At 39.5% G+C, this 21,729-nt stretch overlaps 1 protein-coding gene across 3 annotated transcripts in view; it reads left to right on the forward strand.

The window, feature by feature from the left end:
* The window catches only part of HSD17B12 (hydroxysteroid 17-beta dehydrogenase 12), a 173,177-nt gene that overhangs the window by 86,722 nt on the left and 64,726 nt on the right, over positions 1-21,729 (forward strand). The gene's annotated exons all lie outside the window — the stretch shown is intronic.

Raw genomic sequence — 21,729 nt, forward strand, 5'->3', positions numbered from 1 at the left:
CTCTTAAGTATACTTTGAATGGTGTGGCTGATAACTGAATGATAACCTTTGGGGAGGTACATTTCAAAAACTTATTGCCAGAGTAACCTAGCATCAAGAGAACAAAGAACAGGCTAAGCTAAATTTGCATTATGACTATTTTTGAATGCAGTTGCCTATTACATTTATTATCATTGGATCATTTAAAGGATGTGTGAGCATTTTGATTGAATGGGTGTATTCTTTCTCTTTGATATAAAGCCACCCATATAAAGCCATAAAGGAGGACTTTGAATTGGTAAAACCCTAAAAGAACTATATAAAACTGTTGATATTAAAATAAGCTTTGAGTAAAAGCAAATATTCTTCTAGTAATATTTGAGATATTTCCTGAATAAGTAGTAAAATAAACATTCATAATTGATTCTTAGAACCATCATGAGGACAGCCTGCAAGCTTACCCAAGGTCACATAGTAGGCAGCGTGAATTTTAATTACAGACCAACTAACTGCAGGTCTCGTTCTCTTTCCACTCCTAGGTGACACTTCTCATTATTCGCCCCTTTTCCCCAAGTTATCCTTTATGGTATTAATATAGATTCTCAAGGTGTCTTGAGTATAGAGAGAATCCATGTTTTGGACTTCCATTTCTGAGTGGCATGGAAGATTCTAGAAGGCCATTTTTCATCCTTTGTGTGTCTTTAGTCGTGATCTGTGGAGTTGGATATTGGACTTGCAGGAAGGTAGGGGGCACCCTCATGGGTGGGACTCCAGCTTTCCTTCTGCTTCAGTGTTGGCACTCTTCTTTGATCGGTTTTGTACATGGAGTTGTGTGGACTTCTGATAAAAGGTCCTGTTGAAAGTGAAGTTTGGAAACCATTGCTGAAAAAACCAGTGCTTGTCACTTAATTACATAAATCTTAATTTATGTCTTTGAAAATCCAAATGCTTTGTTCACCCTGGGCCCAGCCTTCCTGTAGAGCAGCTGTCAGCTGGAGTTGTGGCCTTCTTGGCCTTTGGGTGGGGACTGTCCTCTCAAGTATATCCCATCCCCTCTGCACTCACACAGTGCCTGCATATGTACTTTACCAGGCCCTCTTCACACAGTTGGGAGATGTGCTTGGTCCCTGAGGACGTGTGAGTTTGCAGCCTCTACTATCCTTGACAGTCTTTCTAAGCAGCACATCTAGAGAGAAATTCTGTTTCATTTGCAGGGTGTGGTAGAACATTTGTATCACTTGGATATGCCTTATCTTCAAAAAAAAATACTTCTGGTATGGTATAGGTACACTTTTATAAGTATTCTTAGGGCTTCCCCTGTGACTAAGTGGTAAAGAATTTGCCTGCAATGCAGGATACCCAGGTTTGATCCCTGGATCAGGAAAATCCTCTGGAGGAAGAAATGGCAACCCACTCCACTCTTCTTGCCTGGAGAATCCCATGGACAGAGGAGCCTTGCAGCCTACAGTTCATGGGGTTGCAAAGAGCCAGACACGACCAAGAGACTAACACTATCACTTTCACATAGGTACACTTTATAAACATTCATTAATTTTGCTTTTGTCTTGTAACAGAAAAGTGAAAGTGAAAGTCACTCGGTCGTGTCTGACTGTTTGCGACCCCATGGACTATACAGTTCATGGAATTCTCCAGGCCAGAATACTGGAGTGGGTAGCCTTTCCTTTCTCCAGGGGATCTTCCCAACCCAGGAATCTAACCCAGGTCTCCCGCATTGCAGGTGGATTCTTTACCAGCTGAGCCACAAGGGAAGCCTTGTCACAGAACCATACCTATAAATATTAATACTGAAAACAAATATAAACTTAGGATAGAGAAAAAACAGTAAAAATACTCATGTACAGGTTAGTGAGTGAACACAAAGTTGAGGGAGTCACAGGCTCCCTCCCAATTATTACTCTCTCTTTCCTCCCCCAAAGTAGCCCCTGTCTGAATTTCTAATATTATCATTTAGCTTTGACTTCTTTGGACTTTCTATACATTGCATAATACAGTGTGTATTTTTTTTTAAATTTTTGGCTTCTTCAACTCAGCATTATGCTTGTGAGTTTTGTCTGTATTTTTAAATGTAGCTGTAGTTCATTTATTTTCATTCCTTTGTGAATATACCACAGTTTAGTTGTCTGTTCCATTGGTGATGGACATTTGGGTTGTTCCTATCAGTGATGTTGCCGGGAACAATCCTGCGTATGTCTTTTGGAGCACATGTGCATGTGTGTGCATTTCTGTTGGATCTATAGTATGAGTGGACTCATATTCTTCGTAGCTTCTGTGGCATACACATAGCACTGCTGTCTCTTTCAGGGTCTTTGATAAAGAGATATCAAGTACATTTCTTAAGATTTGCATTGGCACCTAAGACCTTAATTCCTTCTGTGCCATTTTCAAAACAAAACACAACAAAGTAAAAAAATTAAAAACATCTAATGAGACTGCAAGCTGCCTCTTTATTTTTATATCTTAATTTGTAGTAGTTTTTATGAATTTATATATGTAATTTATATGTATTATATATACATATATATATTGCTGAACATCTAATCTTTTTACTGAACTGCTTTAAAATTTTTCAGACTTAACAAAAATTTTATAAGTTGGTTCACCTGACAGTTTTCTTTCGCTTGGCATGGCTCCAAGCGGTCAGAAATTGTAGTGAGGAGACTTAAAGTACACTTTAAAGATCATGTTAATGGTAATGGAGCCTGAATATGGTAGATTACTGCGTTAAATGGGAAATAGTGTAAGCTCCCCTATTGCACCCACCCCTGTTTTCTCTTAAAAGTTCATTCTTAAAAATGTTATAGAACAGATATGTGTACTCATATAAGTTCACATGGCCCTTTCTAAGCAAATCATTTATTAAAATACGTTTTGGCTTTCCCTCCTGTCCATCACCCTTTCACACAGTTAATATATTATTAATTGAATTTTCTCTTGATGTAACTACAAGATGAGTTTTGCAAGAAGGGCTTAATGTTACTTAAATCATTGTTTTACACCACAGCATTGCCTCTGGGACTTTTACACAATGCAGCTGCTTTTGGTAGGTGAAGGAAATCAAGCCCTACTGCACAGACTTTTAGAAATATTGATATGTTTTTAAAAGCAAGTAAAATATTCAGTGTACTAGCTTTGACCCAGTGCTAAGTCACTTCAGTCATGCCCAACTTTTTGTGACCCTATGGACCGTAGTCCTCCAGTCCCTCTGTCCATGGGAGTCTCCAGGCAGCAATACTGGAGTGTGAGCCAGCCTTTCCTTCTGGGTCACATTTCCTTCTCCAAGTGTGATCCAGTGTGAATGGAGAATAAATCCATAGGAGTGGTTACTTTTTCTTGAGGAGAACAGTGCATTGTGGGAATACGGGCTGTTTGTAAATCTTTTTTTGTGAATGGGTTTTAGGTTGTCAGATGCTTGTTTGGGGGGAAAGAAAATAGTTTCAAGCCTTTTTGAAGATGTTTAGAAAAATTAAAGAATATTTTATGGAGAAGATTTTATCTTACGAGATTTAAAAATATTTTGTAGTTTGTTTTTAAAAAATAAGCTTTATTCTTTAGAGGTGATTTTAGGTTCATAGCAAAATTGAGGGGAAGGTACAGAGATTTCCTATGTACACAGAGCTTCCCATGCTATCAAAATCCTGCACCAGAGTATTAGCATTCATTACAGCTGATGAACCTGGGTGTTAGCACACCATTATAACCCAAAATCTGTAGTGCAGGGTAAGTTTTTCATACTCTTGGAAGGAATATATTTAAATCTCAAGTTTGTTTTTGTTGTATACTGCTACAAAATGTGTCTTAGATGTCTCTGTCTGGATTCCTTGGCTTATACTCTTTTGGCTTTAAAAAAAAATGGCATGGAAAGTAAAATTTTTGCTTTCCACCAGTTAAGTTTTTTAAGTTTATTTTTGTTTTCAAAAAAATATATTTTACTACATGCCTATCTTTTCTGTGTCTATATTGTTCACTGGACCTAAGCTGAAAGGGATGAGTTTAGGTCCCAGGTTAGAAATGCATATGCTTCTAGAGACCAGGCAGGTAATGAAAATGAATCACCTGGGCCAGAATGAGGCAAGAAGGAGTGGTCCGGTCTGGGGAGCCAGAGAGCTCTCGCACTGTGTAAAGATGTTGGCTCTTACCAAGTGTTACTATGTGGCAGTTCAAGCATGAGGGTGCCACTATTTCTAGTTATTTAAGAAGGATTGTAAAAAGAAACCAGGATGTCTTAAGTAAAACTTCACAATTTGACATCAACTTAACTCTCATTGGGGCCAGATAAAATTGAGGAGGCCCCAACAATCTACGGGCAAGTATTTTATTTCCTTTTATCAAAGTATCGCTGGCCATTCAGGTATGGCCTAATCAAATCCCTTATGATTACACAGCGAGGGTGACAAATAGGTTCAAGGGATTAGATACAGTAGACAGAATGCCTGAAGAACTATGGACAGAGGTATAACATTGTTATAGGAGGCAGTGAGCAAAACCATCCTGAAGGAAAAGAAATTCAACAAGACAAAGTGGTTATCTGAGGAGACTTTACAAATAACTGAGGAAAGAAGAGACGTGAAAAGCAAGGGAGAAAGGGAAAGATATACCCAAGAGAATGCAGAGTTCCAGAGAATAGCAAGGAGAGATTAAAAAGGCCTTCTTCAGTGAACAGTGCAAAGAAATAGAGGAAAACAATAGGATGGGAAAGACTAGAGATCTCTTCAAGAAGATTGGCGATTCCAAGGGAACATTTCATGCAAGGATGGGCACGATAAAGGACAGAAATGGTAAGGACCTAACAGAAGCAGAAGAGATTAAGAAAAGGTGGTAAGAATATGCAGAAGAATTATACAAAAAAGGTATTAATGACCTGGATAACCACAATGGTGTGGTCACTCCCTAGAGCTGGACATCCAGGAGTTTGAAGTCAAGTGGGCCTTAGGAAGCATTACTACAAACAAAGCTAGTGGAAGTGATGGAATTCTAGCTGAATTACTTAAAATCTTTAAAGATGATGCTGTTAAAGTGCTGCACTCAATATGTCAGCAAATTTGGAAAACTCAACAGTGGCCACCGGACTGTAAAGGTCAGTTTACATTTCAATCCCAAATAAGGGCCATGCCAAACAATGTTCAAACTATCGTATAATTGCACTCATTTCACATGCTAGGAAGGTTGTGCTCAAAATTCTGCAAGCTAGACTTTAACAGTGCATGAACTGAAAACTTCCAGACTTACAAGCTGGATTTAGAAAAGGCAGAGGAACCAGAGATCAAATTGCCAACATAGTTGGATCACAGAGAAAGCAAGGGAATTTCAGAAAAACATCTACTTCTGCTTCATTGACTATGAGAAAGCCTTTGACTTTGTGGATCACAACAAATTGGAGAACTCTTAAAGATATGGGAATACCAGACCACCTTACCTGTCTCCTGAGAAACCTGTATGGGGGTCAGGAAGCAACAGTTAGATCCTTACATGGAACAACTGACTGGTTCAAAATTGGGAAAGGGTTATGACAAAGCTGTATATTGTCATCTCTTTTTATTTAACCTATATGCAGAGTACATCATGTGAAATTGTGGGCTGGATGAGTCACAAGTTGGAATCAAAACTGCTGGTAGAAATATCAACAATCTCAGATATGCAGATGGTACTATTCTAATGGTGAAAGCAAAGAGGAACTAGAGAGTCTCTTGACAGTGAAGGAGGAGAGTGAAAAAGTTGGCTTAAAACTCAACATTGAAAAAAACTAAGATCATGGCATCTGGTCCCATCACTTCATGGCAAATAGAAGGGGAAACAGTGGAAGCACTAACAGATTTTCTTTTCTTGGGTTCCAAAATCGCTGTGAATGCTTACTGCAGCCATGAAATTAGAAGACGCTTACTTCTTGGAGGGAAAGCTGTGACAAACCTAGACAGCATATTAAAAAGCAAAGACATCACTTTGCTGACAAAGGTCTGTATATATAATCAAAGTTATGGTTTTTCCTGTAGTCTTGTATGGATGTGAGAGTTGGACCATAAAAATTCAGCTGAGGACTGAAGAATTGTTCCTTTTGAATTGTGGTGTTGGAGAAGACTTTGGAGAGTCCCTTAAGCTACAAGGAGATCAAACCAATCAATCCTAAAGGAAATCAACCCTGAATATTTGTTGGAAAGACTGATGCTTGAAGCTGAAGCTCCTATACTTTGGCCACCTGATGCCAAGAGCCAGCTCACTGGAGAAGACTCTGGTGCTGGAAAAGACTGAAGGCAAAAGGAGAAGGGGATGACAGAGAATGAGATGGTTGGATGGCATTATTGACTCAGTGAACATGAGTTTGAGCAAAGTCCGGGAGACAGTGAAGGACAGAGGAGCCTGGCATGCTGCTTGTCCATGGGGTCGCAAAAGTTGGGCATGATTTAGCAACGACAACAACACCAACAATTATTTCTCTGATCATTAAATGTGCTGGGGATTATTCTCAGAGCTTGTAGAAATCAGCTCATTGAATCAAGCAACACTGGGGTTGGTACTTTTGTTATCCCCATTTGAAAGGTGATATAAAGCAGATACAGAGGGGTGACTGTCTGTGATAAGCAGAGTTTAAGATGCTCCTAAAGATTCAGGCACCACAGTGCACAGAACCCATAGAATCCCTTCCCCTTGAGTGTAGGCGGGACATCTTGTAGCTAGGTTACATTTTATGGCAGAGGTGAAGGGAATTAGTAGATGCAAATAAGGCTCTCATCAGCTGACTCTGAGTTCTTCTAAAGGGAGATTACCTTTGATGGGCCTGACCTCATTAGGTGAGCTCTTTCCAAGCTGGCTCAAGCCTTCCCGAGGTGAAGAGATTTGAAGCAGCAGAATTATCCTTGTGGCCTTGAAGAAGCAAACTGCCTTGTTATGGGGAGGACTGTGTGACAGGGAATGGCAGGTGGCCTTTAGGACCAGAGAGGCTGAGTTTTACAACTGCAAGGAGCATTGTTCTGTCCAACAGCCAGTGAGCTTGAAAGCAGAGCCCGAGCCTCAGGTGAGATCACAGACTTCTGAGACTCTGAGCAGAGGACCCAGCTATACCATGCCTAGATTCTTAACCTACAGAATCTGGGGGCTCATGAATGCCTGTTGTTCTAAACAGACAAGTTTGTGGTCGTTTAATGTGCACCAATAAGGAACTCGTATCTATTCCATTTCACATTGCTGAGGTCACACTGCAGATCTGGGGTGTGGATCCCGGTGGCGCAGGTACATAGTACACCGCCCTGTGTCACGAATGATCCTGAGAATGCATTTTTGAAAGCCTCCACTCTGTCCTTCATGGCTGCAAGGTGTATATTCTACTATGATGTTTTCATAAATCCACTTTTGTGGGCAACTCAGGAATTTATTACTTTAAGTTCTCTTTTTATCTCCCCCCCAAATTAAGAAGCTGTATAAATATATACATATAACATTTATTCATACATGGAAATATTCTTCACATAATATATTCAAATCTGTTTTTATTAAAAAGCAGTATTTTTTTCTGTATTGTGAACTAGTGTTAATGTTTCCTTTCTAATCTCTTTGGTATGAAATTGTAAAAAATGTGCATTTCAGGGTATGCAGATAAAGTATTTGCTGAAATCCCTTTGAGGTGTTGTAGAAAGTTAACTTTCATTGATTCAAATTTTTAAAAGATGATGGAGTATTTTACAACTTGTAATTGAATTAATGACATTCATCCTGAACTTTCTGACCTTCAGAACTTACAGTCTGTCTTATATTTTAAAATTGTGAAGCGGAGCTGATCATTTTTTACTTCACTTGCATGTACTTTTAAATATGTGAAACTTACCCAAAGTAGTGCAAAGGACGTGGCGTGGAGTATGATCTTCTGTGTGGGCAATAAAAACTCATCGGTTATTATTACAGGTATTAATGATTAATGAATCTTAGTTATTACGGGCTATCAAGGTTCTTAAACGAGCTGGAGTCCATACCTTTTTTAAAAGGTTCCAGTTTGGAATGTGAAATCAATCGACAACATTGTTTTTATCCAGAATGCTCTGTTAAATACCAGGTACTTTAAACAGAACATGATTCAGTGACCATGGATTAACTGTTAGGCGACCTGGATCCACCTCTGGTCTTCCCCTGAGAACCTTTGGCACCTGAGACCCCTGGTTGTCTATTGTACTTTGTATTGGACAGATATATTCACATTTATGATGTTGATAATATCTACTTTCTATAACTTAGAGGATTATTGTACGGATCAAACAAGATAATATACTTGAGAAATTTCTGAATGTAAGGGGAAAGCTTAAATTTCAGTATTTGCCTTTCCCAGTATAATATGTTAATTGCTTTCTTGGGAGCCAAGTGAGAAGTATAATTACTGTTGTCTTCCCTGGTGGCTCAGCAGTAAAGAATCTGCCTGAAATGCAGGAGACACAGGATGAATCCTTGGGTTGGGAAGATCCCCTGGAGAAGGAAATGGCAACCCACTCCAGGATTCTTGCCTGGAGAATTCCATGGACAGAGGAGCCTGGTGGGCTACAGTCCATGGGGTCCCAAAGAGTCAGACACGACTGAGCGACTTTCAGTCACTAATTCTTATTTCTTGGTGGCATTTGGTAATGAGGAACAGGAGAGGATAAAAGGGAGATAAAAGATCTCTTGCTTTTCAAGGTAACTCTTCATGGCAGTGACACTGTGGTCATTACTGAAGCTTATAAAGCAAAAAGGAAATGTTGCTACAGAAGAATATTGGCTGAGGGCCCAGTTCTGTGACTGCCAGGGGTCTGCCTGAGTTTATTACCTTTAGGATACATGAATTGATTTCTTCAAAACGACCAGTGAGACTTCCTAAAAACTTAGTTGAAATACATATAGAGAGACATGGACTTTATTAATGACAGACACATTATGTCTTTATATTTTACATTAAATTGTATGACATTCGTCAGTTGGAAAAAATTCAAGTGCTCATTTTTTGCTTAGAAATAATTGAAAAGTATAGTAAATACAAGTAAATAAAGTTTACTTCTTGAGGATTCAGCATTCAGTTAGTTGTCTGATTCAGTCCATTAATTACCTGTGATACTACGATTTTGTCATAGACTAGGGTTGTCATGGAATTTAAACAGTGTTGTATCAGTTTAACACATTAGGAATAGAATTTCTTAGCTTCAAAAAATAGTCTCGTTTTAAAAGAACTGTTGTTAGGTCATTCCCTGTCCCTCTCACCTTGCTTTTATTTTTTCCCCCATGGCATTTATTACCAAATAAGATGAATTATACTTTTGCTTGTTTCTTTCCTGGTTCCCCCTACCCTGCAATAAACTCAGAGCTCCAAGATAAGCAGATTAGTTGGGTCATGGCTAACATTCCCACATATAAAAGGCACTCAAGAAATATTTGTTGAATGAGTGAGTGAATGTCCATAGTATTAACTGCCTTATAAAGAGACTTTGGAGCATATGCTTTATTTATTTTTTAACTGAAATATATAGTTGGTTTACAATCTTGGATTAGTTTCTGCTGTAGAAGCAATAAGTATACGTGTATCGCCTCCTTGTACCTCCCTCCCGCCCCAGCACCCCCGTCCCATCCGTCTAGGTCAACTACAGAGCACCAAGTTGAGCTCTCTGCACTATCCAGTCGGTTCCCATTAGCTGTCTGCTTCACACAGCGCAGATACCTCGGTCCCAGTCTCCTAATTCTGAAGGGTATGCTTTTTAGATGATTTAACTCCCCAGATTTGAATGACATCATCAAGAGGAGACTAGCTAAACTCAAGGTATTACGGGCCATGTTTCCAGATATTCATACACTGAGAGTTTCAAAAGTACACTTATGGGTTAAGTGTAGCAATAAACCTCAGCACGGCAAGAGTCATCCTAAAACTGAAAAAAAAATGTTGTTATTTTGTTCCTTACAAAAAATGTGGATCTAAATGGAAGGCTTACCAGCTTCAGTTAATCCGGAAGCAGCACCTGATGCCATCAAGAGAGAGTGGGACTGGGAGCAGGACGCCTTCTCCAGACCCATCCGGGCTCTTGACAGAACCTTCTGGTATTGGACGAACTATTTCACTTCGGTTTAGAATGGAGACAGTCCTAGCATGGTGTTCTAGGATTGTGGTGCGAATTCAGTGAGATGACTCATGGAAAACACTTGGCACAGGGCCTGGCACATGCAAGCACTCAGAGGTCGCCATTGTGATTTTGTTAGAGGAGCCCATGAGATGAGAGAAACAGACCACAAGAGTTCCACATTGTCAGAGAAGCATGTTGAGCTCCGCTACTGAATATGGAATCGCGTTGTAGGCAGACCTCAGTGGCCAAGGGGTGGGGTACCTGGAGTGGCCCGCAACAATGCATTCATGCTTGCTGCCAAAGAGTGCTGGCCAGGGTAGGGGACGGACAGAATCCATGTGCATGTGTGTCTAAGACAGAAAGCTTAAATTCAGTTCAAAAGGAAACTCTTGGAGAACTGACCCAAGATTTAGAAGCTGAAACCTGATTTTGTCCGAATATTCAGAGTAAATACGCCTTCCAAGGGTAAACTTGCATGAAATCAACTTTAAGAGGCTGGTAAACAAAACGACCGAGGATGAGATGGTTAGATGGCATCACTGACTCAATGGACATGAGTTTGAGCCATCTCCGGGAGATGGTGAAGGACAGGGAAGCCTGGCGTGCTGCAGTCCATGGGGTTGCAAAGAGTCAGACACAGCTGAGCGACTGAACAACAGCAAAACAAAACTAAATGTCCAGTTTTATTTATTTTTTTATAGAAAGCATAAATATGGTGACGGCTAGGATACTTATCAGTGTCACTGCTCCTGTTGGCAGATGTAGAGAGGAAGGCAAAATAAAGCCGGAAGTTCCCTTCGTGAGCATGCCATCTATTGTCCAGAGAGTCTGTGTGTTTAGGGGCATCAAGTGAAAAGTCTGGCATTTCCATTCCCATGAAGGGAGCAGCCTTGCCAGGAAACCTCGCATTTGCTGCCTCTGGCCACCCTCCCTCAGCCAGTGCCTGGTGAACCTTTCCAAAACTTGTCTTAGTGACTCTCGTTTTCCTACTGCAGGCCTCTCCAGCATTCCCCTCTCTTCTACTCAACACTTTATTTCCTTATGTGGTTTACTGCTTGCAGCTTGGCTCTCTTTATAGTTCTTGTAGACGTGGGAGCGAGTCTTGACCAGAGGAGTTATTTTTTTTCTTTTAAAATGACAGAAATGCTTCTGGCTTTCTGAAATTCATCAACTAATTAATTCAGACTGTAAAAAAGCCAAAGGTGTGGAGAAGAAAATGGCAACCCACTCCAGTACCCTTGCCTGGAAAATCCCATGGACAGAGGAGCCTGGTGGGCTACAGTCCATGGGGTCGCGAAGAGTCGGACACGACTGAGCGAGCAGCTGGACATTTTGAGGGGAGGAAACAGTCCCAGAAAATTTGAGGCGCTCGCCAAAGGCCCCAGAGCTTTTGATGGCAGAGCCAGAACTATGGCAGAGGACTCCCAGCTGCCAGGCCTCTTGATCCTGGCCTCTCACCAGATACCCGTGTGGAAAACTAGAATCTAAAGTATGCCCAGGGGCTTCCCTGCTGGCTCAGTGGGAAAGAATTCAGCTGCCAGTTTAGGAGGTGCAAGTTCCATCCCTGGTCCGGGAAGACCCCACATGCCTTGGAGCAGTAAGCTACTGTGCCACAACTCCTGACCCCGCGTTCCACAACTCCTGAAGCCTGAGAACGCTGGAGCCCTTGCTCTGCAACGAGAAGCCAGCAGTGAGAAGCCCACACACCACAACTAGAGAGTAGCCCCTGCTTGGTGCAACTAGAGAAAAGCCCACACAGCAGTGAAGACCCTGCACAGCCATAAATAAATAAAATCATGAAAAAGAAAAAAAAAAAAGCCGAAGTGATTCCTTTTTCTCCTGTACCCAATTTAAAAATACAAATACCCTGACCGTTCTACATCTAGGAACTTACCTTACAGAAAAACTCAAGTAGCTAACTGCATGAAGATTTAGGTGCAGGATATTCAACGCACGTTGTAGTAGTGAGATATGAGAAATGATCCACATGTCTATCAGTGACTCCCTAATCCACTCTTCTGTTTGATTAGAGACAGGGCCCCCGCCTCTCAGTGGAGATGGTAGGCCCTAGATGGTTCTGTGTTAACAGACCAGCTTAAACGCAGGGCACTGGGAACATAAGCCACCTCTTCTTGGTCAGTGACTCCTTCCAGACCTTGATGCAGATGATCAAAGCAGCAGTCATGTGACTTATTGCCTGTCTTGACCACAGTGACCGACCTCCATAAATAGTCTTGAATGCTTTGACTCAGTAGGGCTTTTTGATGTGTTACTCAGCATTTTCTTTTATGACTTCATGCCTTTGTCTGTTGCCTATGTTACAGTCTTTCCCAAATCTCACCCAGGCCATTCCCAAGGTGGCCTTAACTAGACTACAGATATCCTTGCCTTGGATTTTGATTTATTCTACATTCTTTAGTTGTGTATGTATGTTTTTTTCTCTTTTATTATCATGGCTTTGGCTGGGGGAAGGGTCTTGGAAGCTGGGGCGGGCATATGTGAGGGAGCAGCCTTAGTTGCAGCCATCACTTCTCTGGTCAAACGGCTTTTCACTTTAGTGTTAACATAAACATTCTGTAGTTTCCTAGGTCCTTATTTTGTCTCTCTCTCTTTTTTTTAATAAAGCCTTGGTGACCTATAAAATCCCTCTGCATTTGTTGGCTTCTCACATTCTGTTTCTTATAACTTGCCAGGTTACACTCCCCCTCTCTAATACAATGAATTCTTTAGATCTGTGCCCGCTCATACTGTGTTTTAAATGGCTCATTAAATTATGGCCCAGAAATTCCATGTAATTAAAAATATCTCTCAGTAGGTACTGACCTGAAAGGCCATCTTTATTTAAAAAACAATTTAGAGACTAACATATTTAGAGAAGGTCTGGTCTTACTGTTGTTTAAAAGAACAAAAAACCCAGTCTGCCAATGCCACATATGTACAAATAAAAAAATAACAAAACTCAAGAACCAACTCTGTGTGTGTATATGTCTATATGCATCAAAAAAAGGTCTATAGGATAACAGACCATTCACAGTGGTTATTTCTGGGGAGCTGTTAAACCAAAAACACTTATTCTTTTGAGGGTAATGACCGCTTTGTGATTCCAAATAAAAACCTTATTTCTATAAAAAATATGTACATATACAGAGTATTTTGCCTACAAATTTAGGGAGTTCAGGGACTCTTCTAATAATTTTTTTGACTCAACCCGTGTGCTTTGGTATTACAGTCTAATATCCATCTTAGTTGGTCTGTTTTTAAGTACTGAGAAAACACTTCATCTTTGCCTTTATGATATATACATTGTAATAATATGTATTGAACTTCCACTATATTGCTTTGAAGCAACCATAAGGGTAATAGAAATGATATTGCCTCTGTCTGCTGCAGAGAAACTTGTTAATTAAAAGGTTTAACTCATACCTCCTTGAACTTTTTTTTAAAGGCCCATTCTACACAAATCATTCTAAAGTTTAGGAAGCCAGTTTTATTGTATATTAAGTGGGACCAACATGTTTTATGAACAAATTTATGATATGATAGTTACATTTTTTACATGTTAAATACATACTTTATAGTAAATTGGGTCCTTAAGACAATCAGTATTTGGGAGCATAATTTTACTATTTTAAATTATTATAGAGGCTAATGGTATTATATGTTTGTATATTTATGTTATGTTATTGGGCTTAGCTATGATTGATTTTGGTACCAGAAATTCCAATTATAAAATTGTTTCTGTGGACAAATGGAATCTATTTTTCAGTATCTGTTTAGTGTACTTGCTGGAAATGCTTTGAGCAAAGTATGTGGAGTTGCTTATATGTTTTTAGCATGAAACTCCATAGGTAACCAAGAGTCTGTTTTGCCCTTTACAGCTCAAATATTATTTCATACTCTAATCTACCAAGGCAAGGCCCCAAATAAAGCTACCCCTTCTTAAACTAAGAAACTACAGTGTTTCATCAGCCTTTATTTCACATTATGTATCAAAGACATTTGTGCATCTAAGATGTTGTTGTTTAGTTGTTAAGTTGTGTCTGACTCTTTTGGGACCCCATGAACCATAGCCAGCCAGACTCCTCTGTCCATGGGATTTCCCGGGCAAGGACACTGGAGTGGGTTGCCATTTCCTTCTACAGGGGATCTTCCCGACCCAGGAATTGAAGCTGCATCTCCTGCATTGGCAGGTGAATTATTTTCCGCTGAACCGCCTGGGAAACCTGTATGTAAGATACTTGGACACATTTGCAATGTTCCAGGCTTTGGAGAAGAACCAGGGCCTGCCTGCAGCGCCTTTGGCTACTCTATGAAAGCGTCTCAGATAGTGTCTCTCAGTGGCCACTGAGTCCTCTCTGGGACACGGCCCAGTGTGGATTTGTCTCATGCCTGGGACTCTGTGAAGTTGGTTGCCAAAGCCTATGTTCTTTTCTGGGAGCAGCTACACTTCAATCATAATGAGTAAACTCACCACTCATATCTCGGTTTCCAGATACTGTTTTCTAATAAAGGGTGCAGTGCTCCTTGGAGACATTGCTAGTTCCAGGGCTGGAGCAGGGAAAATAGAAGGTGAGCCTGGAATATCTTATTGTGCCAGAATGCAGGAAAGTATTCAAAGAATAATGAGGATGTATCAAAAAGACACAGAAACTAGTTTGAAGAGACTCCCTCCCATTAGTCAAATCTGGATAAATTGAACATTAAAATTAAAATGATAGACATTATAATTATTGAACAAAATAGGAAGTTATGAACCCAGACTCATAATAATAAATGCATACATTGAAATTTTAATGAGAAAGGGAATTTTATGTAGTCTCAAAATCTCTCCCCACAAAAAACCCAAAATATTTGTAATTACAAAGGGGAAAACGCTAACTTTACAGTGGATGAGCTAAGCAGTTACCATTTTAATAAGAGATCAAATAGATCATGGGTAATAGGACAGTTGATAGGGTACAATGAGAAACACAGTTTCATGTCTATGATATTCCTGCCAAGGATGTATAACCCGAATCTAATAATGAGGAAACATATAAACCTAAATTGAGGGATGTTCTACAAAGTAATTGGCCTGTGATCTTCAAAGTGTCAAAGTCATAAAGGTCAAGAAAAGACCGGAAAACTGTCCTAGGTTGAAAGGCTACACAGACATGGCAACTAAATGCAATGGGTGATTCTGATTTGGATCCTTTTGCTGTAAGGACATCGTTGAGACAACTGATGAAATTTGAATAGATTCCAAGAATTACAAGGCAATACTGTATCAAGGTTAATTTCTTAATTTTGATGCTTATATAATATTTAGGAGACTGTAGGAATTAAATATGAAAGGGACATTCTTAAACTGTCAAGTTTAAGAATGTCCCTTTCATATTTATACATATTTATACATAACTTCCTATTTTATACACTTCTATACACTTAAAAATTGTGGAGAATCCCATAGAGCTTTCGTTTATGTAGGATACAGCTATCAATGTTTATTGTATTAGAAAGTCAAGCTGGCTAATTTTTTTAAATAGTTTTTTAATTCATGTAAAAGTAATAGCAATAAACCCATTCTGTGTTAAGTGTAATGTATTTTTAGTAAGGACAGTAACTATCTTCTGAAACAACAAGATTCAGTGAGAAGAGTGGCATTACTTTACATTTTTAAAACTCTCTTTGATATCTGACATAGAAGACAGTTGTGTTTGCAGATCTGTTTCCGTACTCATTATGTGAAGATATGTTCTTTTGGTTGAAGTTTAAAAAGGGCGGGCTTCCATGGTAGCTCAGCTGGTAAAGAATCCACCTGTTTGATTCTTGGGTCAGGAAGATGCCCTGGAGAAGGAATAGGCTACCCACTCCAGTATTCTTGGGCTTCCCTGGGGGCTCAGATGGTAAAGAATCTGCCTGCAATGCGGGAGATGTGGGTTCGATCCCTGGGTGGGAAAGATCCCCTGGAGAGGGCATGGCAACCCGCTGCAGTGTTCTTGCCTGGAGAATCCCCATGGACAGTGGAGCCTGGTGTTCCGTGGGGTCACAGAGTCGGACACGACTGAGCAGGTAAGCACAGCACGTGGGAAGAGACTCTGGTTTACACAGATACGTAGCTGGAGAAGAGAAAGTGATCTGGGTAGCCTCTTCAGATATTGTGGATTTTTTTTTTTTTTTTTGGTTACTGCATCAGCATTCCTTAAGTGGAAATTTCTTCAAGGTTTGTTGTGATATGGAATCTGAAAACATATCAATGAACTTTTCATACTCCATTACCTTAAAATCCATATGTCTATCTCCCACATTGAATAGGTCTTTTGTCCATCATGATTTTTTAACTTTATGATTGGTCTTTGGAAAATATTGATTCCTGAGTTCTGCGAATCTTACAAATGTTGACACAGTCCCCCCCCCACCCCCCCGCCAAATTAAAATTGCTGATATCAGTCCTAATCTCATCAGAAAAAAAAATATTTTCTTTCAGTCTCAGGATGGTGGATATAAGTTTTACAGAATTCTAATTTTCATTTAAAATCTCCAATTTTACCATGGACAGTAAATCCTGTTGCTTTTGTTGAAGTGCCAGACTTACTTCATCCATTTTTAGGATATGTCTGCCAAATCTGAATAATTACAGTTTTTATGTCAGTTGTTCTTTAAAGGAAAATGATGCTGCCTGAAAAAAGGGCAGCTAATTCAGCTCACAATTCAATTGTGCTTGCTTTTTCTCAGGACGGCCATTATACTGGGTACACAGAAAAAGTGCTTTATGTAGACTTCCCATTTTGTCACATGGAACATTAAAAAGATGTGTACTCAAGGGTAGAGATTTAATAAAAATTATTTTACTGCTTCATCAGGAGCCATTCTATAACGAAACTGACTTTTTTTCTTTTTTACTGCAGGTATGTGAAGAACACGGTGACTTTTAACATAGTTAGGTTTCTTGCAAAGATTCTAGCAGTTTTACCCACCATTACTTTTGTGCTATTGGTGCATTTATCACCAACTAACAAAGGCAAATAATGTCTTAGTGATTTTGACTCTAAAGAGCCACCAGGGTCATGGGTCACTATTTGAGAATGGCTACATTGAAGTGTTTATGGGTGATGGAATCTGAAGCAACTGAACGAAACATGGCTCAGGAAAGAAGTTCCTTGTACAGTATTTGCAACTTTGATTGAGATTATTTCAAAATTTAAAAAAATGTAAATAAATGATAGCCTTTCAAATGATGAAAACTGAAATTTATGATAATAGTCACTTGTAAGTTTCAGCGAGATACCAGTAAATTCTTCTGCAGATTAAAAGACATATGTCGTTTAGTAAACTTTTTGGCATCTAGTTGATTCTTAGCAAATGATAACTTATGAATTATTACTGTAATAGCTGTTATCAGGTATTACTCCTGTTTAGTTGGTAGACTATTAACTGCAGCCCTAAGCATTTTACATGGTACCTTTGAGTTCTTTAGGACATCCTAGAGGCCAGACGATTGGTGTCAGATCTGTATTCTTAGTTCCAATAATATAGGAGGAGATTCTAAATCAGCACTTTTGCTTTTACTTTGGTGTAATATGTAAAAACTGTTCTCCTTCTACTTTAAATGAAAAGTGTTGTTTTGTGTTAAATAGAAAAATGGTTCTACTCTTGGCAAAATGTTGAACTATATTGATCTTCAGAGTATTAATTGCCATAAAGTAGTTATTTCAATAGCTGATATTTTAAATTTTATGGTAATTTTTTCAAAAGTTCCTGGATTGGTTTTGTTTTGACTTTAAAGAAACAAAAGCAACTAACTGTTAAGCTTCCTTTTTCTAAATACCGATGTGAGAGACCTAGATCTTGAAAAGAATACTTTTTCCTGTGGTGAGATTTCACAAAACCAGAATGGAATCTTGTAAGAACAAAGTGACAGGTTGAAATAAAAAGAGGTCACTTAAAAACAAAAACAGCACAATCAGCATTTTTAGAAGAAAGGTACTGTGTGATATTTGACTTCTAATTAATTCTAACTATATTTTTATTTGAAAGAAGAGAGAAATGTTATGGAGGGTTACAAAAATATCCCTTTTGCTTTTGAACTTGATTTTTAGTTCATGTATCCTGCATGGGAAATTGGTCAACTCTGGTCCAGATCTTACTGGTAGTACTCACTACCTTCTGTGTTCATGAGTTCCACGTGGTAGATTCAACCAACCCCAGGATCACGTGTTATGTTTACAATCCTGACTTGGTAGAATTAGTGGATGTGGTGGGCCGAATATGGGACTTGAGCCTCCGTGGATTTTTATATTCACAGGGCGTCCTAGAAACAAAATATATCGATACCAAGAGATGAGTTTAATTTCATTTCTCAAGCCAGCAAAGAGAGGTACCGCAAGAAAAAAAGTTACTTTTCAAAAGAAAGTATTTTATGTAATTTAAAAAAAAAATGCTGAGACATAATTGGAGGAATTGTTATATATCTTTATCCCACAGCACTTAGGGTATTGATTTTAACTTATCACAACTTCTACCTTGGAGGAAAGATGACAGAGGCAGTCATGTTGTGGACCGTTGTGGTGGACAAGGATCAGGGTCCTCAGAAGTATGTCTCCAGAGCTTCGGTGAAGTTCTTACTCTTCTCTAGTGGTGGGCTGTTGCTGGGTTGTAGACTGGTGGTCGTATGAAGAGCCTCGGGTAGGAGACGTGGTGAATGTGGAAGTGAAGATTATGTTGGGATGGCCAAAAGGTTTGCTCAAACCTGAATATAACGGTCCCCACTTATGTTCCGGGTGCTTGCTGCATCCTTGTGCTCATGTTTAAAACGGAGAGTTCTTGTTCATCTGTGTTGGCTTCTGTTGGCAGGGTCAGATGAGAGTTGATAGGCTATGGGAAGCGGGGAAGGGGGAGATGCCTAGATTTATTTCCACAGTTCCTAAGGAAGCCAGCTGTCTCCCACCCCAGCCTTTTAGAACATCTGTCATTATTCTCTTCTAATGGCCTTGGCCCAGAGAGTGGCGTCACCTGTCCTGTTTTTATGTACGTGCTACTATTTTTGACTCACACAGCTTGGTGGTGGTGGTTTCGGGGGGAGTTCATGGAGTCCTCAAAGTTGGTCCACGGCCCTGGTCAAGAGCATGCATAGCCCATAACCTTGGGAAAGGAAATGTGAGAGCAGACTCCTGGATTCTTCTGGGGGAGTTTTCCTCACTATAAAAGGGACCTATAATATATTACAGGATGTCCCGTTGCTGCTTCTGAACGTTACCTGCATGGATGCTTGGAATGGCAGTGGCCCTCTTGAAACCAAGAGAAGAGCCAGTCTAGAGGAATAAGAGAGGGTGGAAGGACCCTGGAACCTTTGTGACATTGTTGAGCAACTGAACAAAACAGATCCAAGTCCTTGTCCTCACAAGCTTAATTCTGGTGGGAGCGGACGACAATAAACATGTACATTAGCAAAGTACATAGTAGATTAGAGAGGGGTAAGCACAGTGGAATGAACAAAAGCAGAGAAGGGGGAGATGGAGTGCAGTAGAGGAGTAGCTGCATTTTTTAAAGGCTGGTCAAGGAAGACTTCTCTGACCCAGCAGAGACACGGGATCTGGAAGAGCATTCCAGACAGAGGGCATAGAAAGCGCAAAAGCCGTGAGTGTATTTGGAGAAGATTCTGTGTCTACAGAACTGCCCGGACCCCTCTGAACAAGGCTGGGGAGTGACCGGAGAGTAGGTGGGTCAAGATGAGTTTGGTATCAGGCTGTTGCTGAAGACTTTGTTTCTTACTGTATGTGAGATGACACCCTTTGGAGGTTTGCAAGGAAGAAACGGACAGGATCTGACCTATGTTTTTAAAAAAAGAAAAGCCCACAATAGGGGCAGCAAAGAAAAGAGAAAGAAGACAGTGTTAACCGGACTAGAGCAGGATTCAGAAAAATTCAGGTATAAGTTCAAATTTTTATATATTAGGAAAAACTTGCATCAAAAACCATTTTGTTTATCCTAATGTGGCGACATAAGAAAACTTACTTATGCCATAGGTATATAAGGCTGTGCCATGGAAGTACATTCACCAAATCTTCTGAGATCTAAAAGTAAATTTGATTCAGTGGCTGTTAGGTGGATTTTATTACTAGAGAGAAATTTTCCTAAATGTCAGCGTATAGTGCTAGTGTGGAAACAGACTTTGCTTTTCTTAAATAAATAGATAAATTTTATCTTATTTTACCTCTGGAATAAAGTTTTACTTTCAATAAAAGATTTCCTTCAGCCTTTTGATTTTTGTCTTTTTTCTTGTGAATTGGTGGCTCTAATAAAGGCAAAGTTCTTTACTTACTTGTGGTAAATTCTGTGAACCATTTGTGATAAGACATGTTGGACCAGCTATGGGGAAATTACAGCCCTATAACTGGCTGTCCATTACATGAACACATATCATAACTCATTTATATTCGAATTGTAGGTGTACCTTTAACATTAGATAAGGTGTTTTCCAGGTCAGTTATTATCCTCTCTGGTTTATTCATGGATTCCTATCTAGGGTCGATAACTTTTCATTGAGTCTAACTAAGAATAAATCTGTCATGAACCAGCTGTTTTAGTTTCAGACATAAATCCTTTTAGGTCAAGAACAGAAATCTCTGAGGATTAATGCTGTATATTCTGTGATGAGCTGGCATTGACTTCAAAGGAAGAACATTTTATTTTTGGAAGTAGGGTTTTTAAATTAATTCTTTTGAATTCTCATCCAGTTCCAGAGAATAAACATTCTCAGAGACTTTATGGACTGCCTCCTGTATGCCAGTACATAGTAGTATTGATAGTACTAAAGGTAATATTTTTGTACCTTTGTGTTGATAGTACTAATGAGTATTAGTACCTTCATTTTCACAGGAGGATGCAGAGGCCCATAGAGGGTATGTGACTTGCTCAAAGTCATTTAGCAAATAAGTGTGGAAGTGAAATTGGTACCGATGTCTCGGTAACCTCACAGTTGATGCTGTGTTCTCAGAGCAGCTCACTAGTGAAGGCAGAAATCAACATGACATGTTCCTTCTCATGAGTATGCTTTCTCCAGTATCTCACCTCTCAGTTTGTTATTTCCCTTAATGGCACCCCACTCCAGTACTCTTGCCTGGAAAATTCCATGGACTGAGGAGCCTGGTAGGCTGCAGTCCATGGGGTTGCAGAGAGTCGTACATGACTGAGCGACTTCAATTTCTTTCTTTCTTTCTTCTTTAGCTCTGTTTGGACCTTAATAGTCCTGTGCAAACTGGAACATAGGCCTTTCTTGTGTCACTTTGTGGCTCCATTACTGTGCATTTTATGTGGGCTTTTTAAATGTAGCGACTATTTACTATTAACCAAGTTTCCAAATTCTAATATCATATTCTTTTTATTTCCAGATTAATAATATGGATTTTTTGTTTAATAGATCACACTTTACAATATTTTGTGACATAGAGACTTCTTCCAGAAAGAAAGAAGTTATCAGTTTGCAATTAAAATCACAAAGCTAGAGATATTTAAAGAGTATATAGCATGATGATATGAACCATGTTTTATAGTTTGTACCTAAGGGTCTAAAAAGTCATCATTATTGATTTATAGGAGAACTGATTAAGGAACGTTCAGGCAACTCTGTGATAACACTGGAATTCTTACTTCAGAACTATTGTGCTGACTCTATAGCATCTCTTAGATGGTC

The sequence above is a fragment of the Cervus elaphus genome, chromosome 1, assembly GCF_910594005.1.
Source record: "Cervus elaphus chromosome 1, mCerEla1.1, whole genome shotgun sequence".
NCBI classification, from domain to species: domain Eukaryota; kingdom Metazoa; phylum Chordata; class Mammalia; order Artiodactyla; family Cervidae; genus Cervus; species Cervus elaphus.